The sequence below is a fragment of the Protopterus annectens genome, chromosome 14.part0 (genome assembly GCF_019279795.1).
Source record: "Protopterus annectens isolate FY-2018-M chromosome 14.part0, PAN1.0, whole genome shotgun sequence".
In the NCBI taxonomy this organism is placed as follows: domain Eukaryota; kingdom Metazoa; phylum Chordata; order Ceratodontiformes; family Protopteridae; genus Protopterus; species Protopterus annectens.
The window spans coordinates 943,381,813-943,397,721 of record NC_056748.1 but is presented as its reverse complement, the minus strand read 5'-3'; positions in this window follow the sequence as shown (position 1 = coordinate 943,397,721).

The window sequence follows — 15,909 nt, the reverse complement described above, 5'->3', positions numbered from 1 at the left end:
ATAGCAGAAAGACACACAGCACACTATTCAGTGAAACAATACAGTACTTTTAAAACTGCAAGTTTGTACTTAGTATTTCAGCTGTGAGCACAAATGCAGTGTTGCCATTCTTTTATGAAGCTGCGTTAGTCTCTTTACTTCATAAATGAATGCGATACTGCACTCCCGCACCACTGGCACCCATGGATCCTGCCCACTAACACTTTATACCACAGGTAGCTGCTTTCTTTGCTTCACCTTAGTTGCAGCTCTGCAATAAAAGTGGATTAGGTTTTGTCACAGTATGATTAACAAGTATGAAAAAAAGCAGCTTTTACAAACTGCACTCATCAAAGTATAAAATAACTGGTTTACACAAATAAAAATAGCAGTGGCATTGTTTTTATGCAAATTGTCTATTGTGTAACACTTAGGAAACTTCAATATTAACAACCACACTACCAATTAAATTTTTCTACAAAGTGAATTGTATGGAGATAATGTTGTTTTAGTATAGTTGCTGAGTCCATATTATTTGGTAGATATAGAAAATCATGAGAACTAGCTAAAAGACTAATGGCCATAACATGACACAGACATTGCACAGCCTTGCTGTAAACCATAGCAACTTATGTTTCCTTTATTTGGGGACCATGCACTAAAGACATTTTAGTAAGTACCAGGCCAGTTGCTTCCAGTTACAGAGCATATGTTCTACTTCCAGTTTCTCACCATGAAATTAAATAAGTTTTAAAGCCTTTGCTTCTTATTATCAACAGAAAGCAGCACATAAGTGAAAGACCTGCTCTGGTAGAGTTTGCAAATGTATCTAGAATAGAAGCTGCTGTTAAAAAGTGGACACATAGTAGTATAAACAACTGCACAATAACTATAAGAATTAATCAGAGGACGTTAGAAAGGATTGGGAAAAGAGTCTAGATAAGTAATTCACAAGGAAACAATGGTATGACATATGCACAGCTTCCAAATGTGCAACAAAGTCTAGATGATTTAGAATCTTTGCATGAAGTGCTTTTATACCACAAGCAGACTCCAAAGAATGTTTCCTCAAGTAGGCAGCAAATGTTGAACATGTGATAGGGATGAGCGAGATAACCAGGAACATATATTTTGGGAGTGTAATGAGTTGGCAGACTTGAAAAATTCCCTACAGGGTACTCTGTCAGAAATACTGGGTAAGGAAATATATGTAACTAAGGAAATTATTATTTTTTTTGAGCTGGGATACAAGATCTGAAATTTCTAGACATAGAAAGGCCTTAAGTTTAATTATATTGGCTGCCAAAAATCAATTACTAGAAAATGGAAATCAAAGTCTAAAGCAACTGTATTTGAAGTAGTAAATATTGTAATAGATATAAAAGAAATGGAAGTGTGATCTTTAGAAAAGAGTTACACAGGAAAAAAGTGAAAATTGTGACAATACATGCAGAATAATGTTTTAGAGGGGGAATGAGGTTTAAAGGCAGGCAGAAACTGATTCATATAAATATGCAAAAGAATATACGTGATATATAATGTGCGTAACTGTGAACATGTTAATGTGGTTAGTTTTCTTTTATATAAATAATAGTTTGCCTATGTCTTAAGTAATAATCCAATAATGGTATTAAAATAAAAAAACAGAAAGCAGCACTGACCACAACAGGCTGTAGTGATGTTGGTCATTATGGTCATTCTTATAAGACACTAAGAAGTGACGTCTGCCAGGTCTATATGGCAAGATTAGGCCTGGCTCATTTTGAAAGCCTATACCTGGAACATACCAGTGGCAGAACTAAAATCAGGCCCGGAAATGTAATACTAAAAACAATTATCAGAAATAGAAAAAATATTCAATTACACTGCACAATACCCTATAAGAATATCTATACAAAATAATGTGCAAGTAGATGATTAAAATAAGTAGGTTGCTGGGGACTGAAAAGTATATCAAGTTGTTGTAATGCACAAGTGTAAAGAAAAGAGTTGTGATGGAAAATATATGTATAACGCATACAATAATGAAAAGTTTAAGTAAGGTTTTTCTCCCTTTTATTAACAAATGTGAAGTTGTGTTGTAAATCAATAGTGTAATGAATAAATGAACTTGTTACAAAAGATTAAAAAATAAACTTCCCAATACATTCAGAATAATTCATGTGGGGAATATCACTATAGGATAATGTCAGTCAATTTCCTTGAAGACCCAGAAATCATAAAGCCTGTAAGAAGTTGAAGACTGAGAAGCTTGGCCTTCAAAAAAAGAAGCTCACCTTCTTCCAAACGCAAGCAAAATAAGCAAAGTTTCAATAAAAAAGTGAAACAAAACATTGTACAACATGTACACAAATGCATTCCTTAGCAAAACAGTTGTTCATGTTGTATAGTTACTCCTTACTCACCCCCAAAAGTAATGTTATCTATGCATGCATTTTATTGCGTGAGGAAATGCTGGTGTCTTTTGTCACTGAAGAGTTTGTCAAATTATGTAATGGCTGAAATTCATTATGTCAACTGTTATGTAATTAAGCAATAACCCATGGCTGGGTGTGGGTAATGCTGGTTTATTCACGGTTGGTGTGGTTTGTTCACAAGAGCGAAGCCCAAGTGACCAAACAAAGCCAACCGTGGGTAAAGCCAGCATTGCCCACACCCAGCCATGTGTTATTGCTATTATAAAATGACATTATTTAAGAAAAAAAATACTTACTTTTCTTAAATAATGTCATTGTATAATGCCTCCTTGTTGCCCTTCCGCAGTTTTCCAGTATCCTGGGGCATTTCTGATGTATTGCGCATGCGTAAGGGACTTGTGTTCCCATGCTTACGCAGTACGTCAGTGCTGTCAGAGGTGGTAATGGAGAAAGGAAGATCTCCGTTGCTTTTTTTAAGATATCTTGCTATGTTATGCGAGTTCTTCAACTCGTATAACATAGCGAGATATCTTAAAAAAAAGCAATGGAGATCTTCCTTTGTCCGTTGAAACGAAGATCTCCATTGCTTTTTTTTAAAGATATCTCACTCTGTTATACGAGAGCTTCAATTCGTATAACATAGCAAGATATCTTAAAAAAAAGCAATGGAAGTCTTCCTTTCTCTGTTGCTACCTCTGCAGAATAAAAAAAAATCAGGAGATATACTAATGGAAAAAGTCCGGGTGGCTGGATCTTTTTCCATTAGTATATTCACGGATTTACAACAGGCACGCTGGTTGGGCTCGCCAATACATATATACAATACAACATATGTTGTTTCTAGTGTAGGTTAGTTTTGTTTGTGTGTGGGGGGCAGTTGTGTGTATGTGAGTGTGTGTATGAAAGTGTCAGAATTTTGAATTTCGCAATTATGGGTGTTGTGGTGTTTCGGCTTTATGATCTCGATATTCTGAAATTCGGTATTTCAGAATTTTGAGATTATAAAGTGAACTCATGTATGTGTGTGTGTGTGTGTGTGTGTGTGTGTGTGTGTGTGTGTGTGTGTGTGTGTGTATATATATATATATATATATATATATATATCTTCACTGTATTCTATATAGCATATATCACGGACAGAAGTAGGTTAAAAAATAAAAAAGATAGCTGGGTACACAAGTCCCAGAATAAAAAAGTGCCCAATCCTGGTAGGCGCACTGGTGCCAAGACTGGAAAAAAATGACAGTGTTGAATCCTCAAGACATGAAAACATTCTTACAATGAGGTTAGGCTAAGCACAGGGGAGGATGCCCCCCCCTTGCAGAAGGAAGTAGTAGTCCACAAAAAAAAAAATGAAAGGCCAAAAAGTAATAAAGATGATAGAGTGGACTACTGAGGATAAGAAATAAATTATGTATTGTTACTATCATGCAAGAAACCCAGAATTTCCAGACAGAAGATATACAAAAAGATTAAACGAGAAATTAGAGGAATGAAAAATAATTGCACAAGGAAAATCTGTCAAAAGGTTCAAATGCAAATTTGTGTTCATTAATATAACACATTCATGAAAAATAGTATATAGATGAAGAAACCTTGGGCCGTTTGGTAAAAAGAAGCAACTTTGGAAGTGTGAAAATATAAAGAACAAAACCTAGAGATGTTTGAAAGGTATATAAAAGAAGTATGGGCATGGGAAAGAAAGAAAGATCTGATATGGTGCAATATTTATGAAAAGGAAAAAGTCAAATTAATCAGTACAAAAAAGTAGCCCCAAATGTATTTAAAGAGAAATACAGGCAAAGGCAACCAGATATAGAACATTTCACAATGCAAAAAATAAGATCACAAAAGGGATCATAGAATAGAAAATTAGTAAAGTAGAAATTAAAAAATAGGAGCAGAAGTTTTGGAATACCTGCAAAGTGAAGGATTTAGTGTAGAAAGTCTAACACAGGTTGTATCACAGCATGATGGAACAGTGAGTCCCAAAAGTCAGGAGAAACAGGAGGAGCAGGAGATATCTGAAAAAGAAATATGGACATGGGAAAGAAAGAATTAATATGGTGCAATATTTTTGCAAAGGAAAAAGCAAAACTAATCAATACAAAACGAGCAGCACCAAAGATAATTGAAGAAAAATACAGGCAAAGGCATCAAGATATGGAAAATTTTCAAATACAAAAATATGAAAACAAAGAGGAAAAGTAGAAAAGAGGATTAGTAATGAAGAAGTTAAAGAAATAGAAACTGATGTTATGGAATACCTGCAAAGTGAAGGATTTAGTGTAGAAAGTCTAACACAGATTATGTCCCCACATGATGGAACAATGAGTTCCCCAAATAATGAGAAACAGGAGGAGCGGGGAAAGAAAAAGAGACTTAATATGGTGCAATATTTATGCAAAGGAGAAAGCAAAACTAACAAATACAAAAAGAGCAGCACCAAAGATATTTAAAGAGAAATACAGGCAAAGGCATCCAGAAAATTTTGCAATGCAAAAAATAAAAAAGAGGGGAAGTAGAAAGGAGGATTAGTAATAAAGAAGTTAAAGAAATAGAAACTGAGGCTATAGATTACCTGCAAAGTGAAGGATTTAGTGTAGAAAGTCTAACTCTGATAACACCACAGCTGGGCAGAATATCGAATCCCCAAATTAAGGAAAAACCAGTGCATCAGGAAATATTGGATCAGTTGCCATATGAAGATACTTTGGAGCCCTCAGTAGGAAACCAGTACAAAAGTTCAGTTGGAGTTTCACAGCAAAGGAAGGAACAGGAAACTGAGGTGACTGTGACATAGTCAGTATTGTGGAGTGATAGATCACTGTGTTCCCGTATGAAACAACAATGGATGGCGCAGGATGAAGCCGAAGAGTCTATGGCACAGGCAGATGCTCTGGAACTTTCTGCAGAATGACCACAGGAAACTGAGAATGAAGAATCTCCCCTTAATTTAGAAGAAAATGATCTAAGGGAAAGGTTGCTTGATTTAATAGAGATGGTTAATCATATTAAATCAATGAAAGAAATAGACTACAGAAATGCAACAGGACCCAAAATGTTAGAAGTTTGATAAAACAAATGAACACAGTAATCAGGACTGTTCATAGAAATTCATGCAATATAACAGAAGTAAATAGGATATATAAGTGTGCAGCTAAATTAACGCCAGATAAAGTCTTACCACAAAAACACAGGATAGTAAGGGAGAGGAAGGGGAGAAATCAAATGCCATCATGGAAGTATCAAATAGAGAAAACTATAAAGCAATTAAGACAAGAAGTGTCACTGTCAGAAGAGTACAGAAGAGGGAACAGATCAACAAAAATACTCAGAAAGATAGACTTGATAAAAGCAGAGCACAGTATCAGAACAGCTCAGGATCTATTGTACATTATTGCAAATAATAAACTAAAGATAGCACAAGCAGAAAAACTTAGAAGACATGAAGATAAATACAAAGGAAAAGTACAAAATAAGCAATTTATTGATGACCCAATAAAAGTTTTATTAAGAATTGGGAAACAAGGCAAAAGGAATTGAAACACCACAAAAAAAAGAAATAGATGCATTTTAGTGGAATATCTATGAAGATCCTATGGAACATAACAAAGACAATGAATGGAAAGAAGTAAAAGAAACAGTAAAAAGTTCAAATGTACAGGATATGCAACAGTATGAAGTAATAGTCAGACAAATTGAAACAAAATATAAAAAAGCTCCTAAATGGAAAACCCCAGGCTCAGATGCATTACATAACTTCTGGCTAAAGGTATTAACATCTTTATATGAAGATTTAGCCATGAGTGAAAAATATTTATATGCACACCCGGAACAGACACCAACCTGGTTAACAGGAAAAACAATGCTCCTCCTTAAGAGACAACCTGCAAGCTATCCTGAAAACTATAGTCCAATAACTTGCCTTCCGGTGATTAATAAACTATACACTGGAATTGATGCTGACAGAGTTTATAGTCATTTAGAAGAAAACTCAGTCATGACAATAGAACAAAAGGGTAACAAAAGAACGTCATGTGGAACAAAGGATTGTTTTTAAATGAAGTCATAAGGGAGAACTTTAAAAAATGGAAGAATCTAAGTATGGCATGAGTAGAGTACAAAAAGGCATTTGACAGCATCCCACATTCACGGATAAAAGTCATTACAAATGTATAAGATACAGCTTACACTGATCAGTTCCATTACAGTGACCAGGAAACAGTGGCAAATCACTTTGCAGTTAAGCCATGATAAATTGTTATTCCAGGGCTAAAAATTCAAAGGAGGATATTCAAGTGTGACTCTGCCACATCTGCTCTTTTGCCTTGCACTTAACCCATTAAGCTGTCTGCCTAACAGAGTAGGTTGTGGTTATAATTTGGCTCCCAGAAAACAACAAAGTGTAAAGACTTCTCATCTTCTTTTTGTGGATGATTTAAAACTATATAGTTTTCAGATGAGGAACTGAAAGCACAACTGCAAGTAGTCAAAACTTCCTCAGATGATATAAGAATGCCATTTGGTCTTGATAAATGTGCAAAAGTAGCCTTTAAAGCAGGAAAACTGCAGCACCAAGAAAAGATGGGTCTGGGACAGGAATGTGTTATAAAAGAACTTGGTCAAGAGGGACTGTACAAATATGTGGGAATTCAACAATAAAATATGAACAAATCTGAATAAAACTTAGTAAGGACTAAAATTAATATTTAAAACAGTCCTGACATCTAGAAACAAAGTACATGCTATAAATTAATTTGCTCTTCCTGTTTTAACTTATAGTTTTGGAGTGATTGATTGACTGGCACCAAAAGGTATTGGATAAGTTGGACAGGAAAACAAGAAAAATCCTTCATGCTTATCAAATCATTTATAAAAATAATGTGTATACAAATATTATATATTCCCCATTCTGAATGTATTGGTCTCCTTGAAAATGATTACATGTATAGATCAGCAATCGTAGGACTGCATGCATATCTGCTGACCTCACAAGATCCAAACATAGTGAAGGTTTTAAACCATGAGAATAAATCTAAGATGACTTCCCTGCTTAGTTTAGGAGAAGCATATCGGCATCAAACAGGAATGGAATCAAACCAGAAGTAGATAAAACTCAGGCACCAACTGAATGTGCCAAAACACAAAAGAAAGAATATAAGGTGAAGGACAAGATGAGAAGGCAAGAAATGTGGAAAATGCATATATGTTGCAAGTACAGAAAACTCTTAAGAAAACCATGTTGATAGGTACAGAACACAGGAATGGTTAAGGAGAGGTGAATTTAAATAAAAAAAAAAATGAAAGGTTAATATTGGCAGCCCAGGATAGTGGACTACATATATGTCGGTTTACAAATTCCATTGAACATCTAGGAGAAACAGACAAATCCAGGTTTTGTAAAACAGAATTAGAAACAGTTGCGCGTCTTGATGCTGGTTGTGACATACTAATGGCAGGAGGACTGTATACTGAAAGGCATAATAATGTGGCGAGACTGTTGCATTGCTAATTGTGCAAACATTATAATATTGAAGCAGCTGAGAAAGTATTGAAAACATCAGCCACAAAGCATTATAGAGCACGATGAAGTTTATATCACATAAGATCGCCCATTACCAACAATTAAAAAAATAGATGCAAGAAAATCAGATAAAGTAGTCCATGAAAAGAAGACAAAAATAGCACTGATCATTGAAATTGCTACATCCAGTGACTACAGTGTCTTGCGTACAGAGAGACACAAAGTCATAAAATACCAGGATTTGCAGGCAGAAATGAGGGCAATGGTTAAGAAGGATACCCAAACAGTTCCAATAGTAGTAGGAACAATGGGTCTTATAAAAAAGATTTTACAATTGTGCATAGACATGTTACCAATACATGCAACTTTGTATGAATCACAGAAAGAGTCATTACTGAGCACATTGCAGGTGCTGCGAAGAGCACTTTTGGCTAGCATCAAAGTTTGAAACAATACGAGTTTCATGAACTTTAATCATACTTTGAATAAGGAATGGGGTAAATTCTTATCTTGGCACTAAAAACCCAAAAGACTTGGAAAAATTAAACTATTAATAAGCCAAGGAGCAAAGTTATATTTTACCCTCTTTCTACATACTGGTGCAAGCCTGTTTATGATGCTTAAAAAAGTTAAACTGAACCTTTTTACTTCCCCATCTAGTAGCAAAGCTTTTAGAATAGTTCAGTTAAATATGTTAAGAGCAGCTAAAATGATTCAAGGATAAATTTTGAGAGATTATGTATATTTTCGTATGCTTGTTGTTTAACAGTGTGAGTAAAATGTCTGATGACATACATAGTATAGCGATCACTAAAGAATTCAGGAAGTTTCAAGGATTAGAGACCAGAATCTAGTCCAGAATAGGACTTGTGTCATGTGATCTGCTATAGTGAGTAGGAGCTGTAATAAGCTATCTTAAGCCATGAAGGTTGACACTAGAAGGACAGTTAAATGTGGAAGCACTCCAGCTATTGATATTACCTATTTCATTGGTAATATTGTCTAACATCAAGTAAAAGATCTTCAAGAGAGAGACTATATTGTTTCCAAGGGGATATACAGAACAATTATACAAAGGGTTTTGTAGTCATTTAATTTTATGTAGGAGATAAGTGTCTCTGCATTATTGATTTTGGGTAGAGTTTTTGTAACAGGGGAGACTTCATATGCATTAGGGTAGGGGCTAGTTATCCCTCCATATTTTTTGTTTAGCCTGTCACCTGTAATAAGACTATATATTGTGGGGGAGGGGGGACATTCTATGTGCTTTTAGCCATGTCCCAGTAAAGGCAACAATATCTGGTGTATAATGAGAGATCCAGGCATACAGTTCAGTGATATTATTTCAAATGCTGCATATATTTATGGAGAGAACGTTTAGTCATTTGTAGTTATTAGAGGTGACCAGAGGGAATGTGGGTGACAAGAGGGTAGAGATGGAAGGAGGGCCTAGGTTAAGTTGTATATCCCACACAGTTTAATTGTTGAAGAATGTTGGAGAGAGTAAAGTAGTTTCATTATGGTAATTTTGATTTTTATTTTTTGCTGTGTTCTGAGAGGGTAGTGAGAAGATTTAATAATGTTGTATTTAAAGTAAAGAGTAGGTGAGCTGTTAAATAGATGTGGAGCAATTTCGGATAAAGAATGTCAGGTAGGAATGGATTAACTGCAGGCTTATGGTAGATGAGGAAATTCTGGGTGTAACAGCAATTTGGTAGTCTGTGAAGATAGGAAGTATTGAAATAGAGTAGTTCAGCTAGTGAAACATTTTGTCTGTTCCTTCTTTTACTATTTTCCCTCTTATTGAAGTTTATACAGCTGCCCACATACCATTAAAAGATATTCACCAACTTGGACTCATCTAGGTAATTAATGACTGAATATTGAATTCAGTGGTCCATATTTATATGTAAATGGCAAATCTCCAACTCGGTCTTCTATTTGTAAAGCAATTGTTGAGTAATCTGTAAACATATGTGGTCTGTTGGCAATATTTTGCAATGACGGTATTAAGTCTTAAGAAATTAACCAAAATCTTTCCTTAACAATGAATTATGTAATAAACTCTACTATTATGGAATTCAGCCATCAATAGGTCACATAGGTTCTATGTACTCATATGTTCGGTTAGCATCACCAATTCAACTTTATTAGATGATGTAAATGAGTTATACATATGCAACCTATTAATTATAGTGGTACACCAGTCACTAGCTAATGAATAATTATAGTGTCAAGAGTTTTCCAATATTCCTAAGAACATGTCAAACATGAATTTTATAGGTTCATAGGTGACTACTACGCTAATGTCCCCAGGAGCCCTTTTTAAGTCTAGCGATGCATGCTAAATGTATCTGACAAGTTTGGACATCCTTGTGTTATTTTAAGGGGTAGATGTAGGCCTGGACATGGATATTCAAGCATTTATAAGCTGCTTCTGTATACTGGAGACATAGGTGCCACTGCTAAATTTCTGATTCCCCATCCACTGGTCCAAGTTATGCTTGAGTTAGGTTAGCTAAGAATGCTGCTTCACATGGATGGGAAGTCTGTTCTAGAGAAGGAGTGGTCTCTTAGATACATACCTTTCCCTCTAACATCTTATTTATGTTGTAAATGGGGGTTAGGCCCCTAAATCTGATGTAATTTGTTTAACAGATGTGCAGTAGGTCCACCAGAGTGGGGTCATAGAATGCTTTGTAGATCAGGCATAGATTGATTCTCAGCAAGCTGTAGAAAATTAAGTATAGGCATAGAGTTTTGAGGCAGTCTGCTTAGGATATGTTGTTTAAGCCAATTATTCTTTTTCTGAGTATCCTCTGTAGACTCTCCACTTTTTGCACATGCCTGGTCAGGTACATATTAAAGGTGGCATTGCACTCAATGACTGGTCTGATAAGGGCCAAGTACAGCAGAACAATGACATCCTCAGACCTTGATTCTATACCCTTGCTTATACTTTGCGCAAAATAGAATGATTTCCTTACTACCGTAGAGACATGATAGTCAAAAGCCATGTTACGGTCTACATGTTCCAACATCCCATACCACCTTGTCTACTCATAAAGCTGTATTATTAATCTGGTACTTTCAAGGGGTAGCCATTTTCCCAAAGAATGCTACTATGCCTTTATTGGCATTGATTTTTAGACCATGGCTCTGGCACTGGTAATTATCCCGAGTCATTCCTTCTTGGAGGTTATTTGTGCCATTAGGAATTCTATGACTATGGCTAGTTTACAACTGTCTGCAAACTTGGTCATCCAGAGGCCACTGGCATTGGCATTGACTTCAGAGAAGTCAATGTCCAAAAGGAGCAACCCCAGCACCAAGCCTTGAGGGACTTTGCTAATGACTGACCTCTTCATGGAGGTGGATGCCCATATCCTAACTTCTTGGGTCCTATCTGTAAGCCAGATGGTTATTCAGCAGGTAACATAAGGATTTATACCTAATTTTGGAAGTTTTTTCTACAATGCCAGAGTGGGCTGTTGTAGTAAATGCTTTGGACAAGTTATGTTAGATAGTATGTAATGTTTTACCCCTGTCCATGCTTTGATGATGTTCTCGAAGAAGCCCACAAGGTTGAGTAGGCATGACCTGCCCTTGTCAGAACTAAACTGGGATGGATCCAGCATCTGAAGGCTTCCAAAGTCATTGTTTATTATCCCCATCATAATTCCTTTTAGGGCTTTGCATATGAGACTAGTTAGACTTTTGCATTTGTAATTTCATGGGTCCATAGATGGCCCACCCTTGCACAGATGGATGACAATTGCAGTCTTCTATTTGTTTAACATGAAGCCTGTCTGAAGGCTACAGTTAAACAGTGATTTTAGTGGTCTGATAGGTCATGTTTCATGCCATTAAGGAGACATCCTGGGAGATTATTATGGTCCATCAATGCAGTGTTCTTAGCCTTGGAAAGTGCATTGAGGACCTGTTTTAATGGTAGTAGGGGGTTATGGTAAAGAGTATTTTCTGAGGTGTATCTTGTGTGGAGAGCGGCGCTTCTAGAACAAATACAAATCTTATTTTATGGACAATTACTTTATTTTTAATAAAAACACAATGAATGTTTAATTACAATTGCTGTCATTTTGCTATTCTTACAGTCATCAGATGTAAAATATAGTTCTTCCACTTAGTATTAATAACCTCTACTTACTCAGCTTTCATATGTATTTCATATTTAAAAAACACAGAATAACTGCCTCTGTCTGTAATGAAAAAGTACAAGCTTTGACCAGACTACACTTAAGTGCATAACAAGACAAGTAAAAGTAATTATAATAATCTCATACATGACAGTACAGTTGTGTGAGAATGTATCATAAAGCACAGCTGTGTAAAATATTATCAGAACAGTATATGTCCTTCTCTTTACTGTTGCAGTATTCCTTGTGTAGGAGATCTCCTGTCAAGGATAGCACAACGTCTGGCCAGTATACCAAAGCCTTTAGTGTAACAGGTGTCATACGTCATACATATGCTCCCCTGTGCAAGGCATAAAGGTGAGTTATGGGCACACGTAATTCAGAACTGAAATGCCCCAGAAAGAACAGAATGTCCCTAGGGACCAGGAGGAATATGTGCCTCCAGAAGGAGGAAAAAAGAATCCTGGCCAAGAGAGCAAGAAGAATAGGGCAGAGCAGAGGGGGTAGCAAATACTGTAACAGAGAAGAGAAGGACATCTACTGTTATGATAAAGATTTTACACAACTGTGCTATGTCCTTCCATATCACTCTTGCGGTATTCCTTACATAAGGGAGAGTACAAAAGCTCAATAGGAAGCCTGGGAGGAGGAAGGCACCGAGGAGCCCTCTATAAACCCATGCAAAATAGTCCTGGCTAAGCCAGCTCTTGCTCTAGAAATAATGTCCATAGTGAAACTATGGACAGAAGACCAAGTAGCAACCTCAAGGATGGAATCAGTATCCAGTCCTTTGAAAAAAGTACCAGAAGAAGTAACAGCTCTGACAGAAAGAGCCTTTACTGAAGAGGAAAGATATTTACTATGTGGCCCTAGAAACCATGATGAGGTGATTTGCTTTAGAGACAGACAAACCCAAAGACCTGGGATAAAAGGAAACAAAAAGTTGCTGAAATTTATGAATATCCTTAATTTTATCTAAATAATATCTGCGCTGTCTAGGCAAATCCAAGGTGTGAAGAACCTTCTCACTGGCAGACTGTGGAGAAGGAAAAAAGTAAGGTAAATTAATAGACTGATTAAGAGACGACTCATTTACTGCCCTGGGCATAAAAAAATAAAAAAGGATTAGTATGAAGAGAAACCCTGTCTCTGTGAGAAACCCAAAAGGGCGGAACAGCTTTTAAAGCCTGTTCTGTCTTACAGGAAGTATAGATTAAAAGAACAACAGCCTTCTAAGTACAATGTTGTAAGGACAGAACAGAGATATGTTTCTTGATAGAACTGATGGGCCTGATGTTGGAAAACAGCTTTCTCTTTTTGAAGGAGAATACTATAGACAAGTGAGTGTGGTAGTTATGGGGGCAGCTTCTGCCCCCATTTTTGCTAACATTGTTTTGTTGGCTTGGGAGAGGAAGTTTATTATTAACTCCCACTCTGCCCATTGCTGGTCTTTTTACGCCAGGTACCTGGATGACAAGTTCTTTATTTGGAGAGAGGACACTATGGAAATCAAGATATTTGTGAACTATTTAACAAACACTACTGATTTATTTCAATTTACCTACAGTTTCAACCTTAATGTCACTCATTTTTTGGATGTCCAATTGTCTGTTGAACAAGGGTTATGATTTCCAACATATACAGGAAAGAGACATTTTCAAATTGCTATTTACACTTTACTAGTTGGCACCCTACCTGCACTGTAATAAAAATTTAGTGAAGGGTCAATTTATTAGGGCTGACAGGATGGTCCTGAATGGGGAACTGTTTGAGAATGAACTAGCTACAATGGCATCAATGTTCTTGGACCAGGGATATCCACTGGACCTGATTAAGTCTTTCAAGGCAGAGGTAGTAAACAATAGAGAGGTGAGATAGCAGTGTATCTTGGGGAAACCTGATTTGATGAAAAGTGTAAGGTCACCGAATGAACTTAATGGTGAGAATTTCCAAAAGGGGATGACCATTAATTAGACCATCTCTCCAGTTGGGTAAAACAGGTTATAAGTCGCAATTGGGCTATACTTAAAACGGATAATGAATTATATAAGCATTTGGGAGACAAACTCACCTTTATTTATAAAGTGCATAAAAATATTAAGGAAAGAGTGGAGAAGGGTACAATGGAGATCAAGTTAGGTACCACAAAGTGCAGCAGGTGTAATTATTGCCAAGATATTGTGGACATTACAGAGGTGCAGTTAAATAATGCTAGCCGAACAACTGCTACATTTAGAAAAGGGGATTGCAATTCGGCTGGACTAGTGTACATGGCTCTGTGCAATTACTGTCTTTCCTTTTATATAGGAAAGACTGAGAGAAAGCTCTCAAAAATAATTTATGAACACTTGTATGATGTGAAAGCAGCAATTACAATAACGCCTTATTTAAGCATTCTTTAACATGCACTGGTTTTAAAAAAAATATTTTTGGCACATTGGAAACAGTGCCTCATGATACCAGAGGGGGTGCCTGGGAAAGTAGACTTGAGTACAAGGAACTCCTCTGGCAACTTAAACTACATGCTACAATGAAACCAGGTTTAAATGATTTTGTTTCTATTAATTCAATGCAGAAGATGAGGTCTGCAAAGTTATGATAATTATTTTCTTATTATTTTTTATTTTTTTGTTCGTTGATTTAATTTTTAAAATCTTAGTGTATACTTGATAATTTATTAACCACGTTTTTACTATATGTTGCTAGTTTTTACTATGACAGGCTATTGATTGGTATATTCATTTTAACTGAATAATTTTAATTTTTTTAAATTGATTGTTCTATTAGTGTTGGAATGATACTTTAGAATTTTTGCCCTGATGAAGTCCTAGTGAAGGATGAAAGCGCTTTACTTTTGTGGTTAGTGTTATAATAAATTTGATTAATTTATCTTATTGCTTCGTGCTTGGGTTAACATCGATTTTATTTATTTTTACTAGTTAATATTTGGATCTCATTCTGGGCACACCTGTTTTTGGGTTACAATGTTGTAAGGAAGCTGAAGCAGCAGGCTCAAAAGGAGCCTGAGTCAATTTTTCAAGGATGAAATTGAGTTTCCAAGAAGGCAGAATAGACTTTCTGGGTGGCCTGGTATGAAGGATGCCTTCAATAAATTGTTTGACCTGAAATTTAGAGGCCAGAAGAGGTGTTAAGGGTAGACAAGCAGAAATTTCTGACAGGTGAGCTTTAACAGAAAAATATGCCAAACTAGCATGGAGTAGTTCACATAAATAAGACAGAACCATAGGAGCCTACCCTGAAAAGGGATCCTGGTTTTAAGAGAGATACCAAGAGAAAATCTCTTCCATTTGGACAAATATGATTTCCTGGTAGTGGGTTTCCTGGCTTTCTGCAGGACCCAAAGAACATCCTCAGAAAATAAGTGCTTAAAAGGGGATCAAAACCCTATCACCCACAGCATCAGTTGAATAGTGGACAAGTAAGGATGGAAAAGAGACCCATTGTCTTGTGTGAGAAGGTCCACCCAGTAAGATAATTGTGGTGAATACCCCTGGCAAAGTAAGAAAGAAGGGGGTGACCAATGTTGTCTGGGCCAGAAGGGAGTCTCTAGCAAGATTTTTACTGGATGATATACCACATCACTGTGGCATTCTCTGGGAAATCTTTGAGAGGCCCAGGATGAAAGAGGGTATGAAAGACCTGAAGCGCTAGATGGAGACCCTTCATCTCCTTGATATTGATGTGATCTGACCTATGATGGAGAGGCCAGAGACCCTGAAACTTCACACAACTGAAGGAAACCCCCAACCCTCTGTCTGAGGCATCCAAAAAGAGCTCTTGATTCAGGACTGGAGGATGGAAAGGAAGC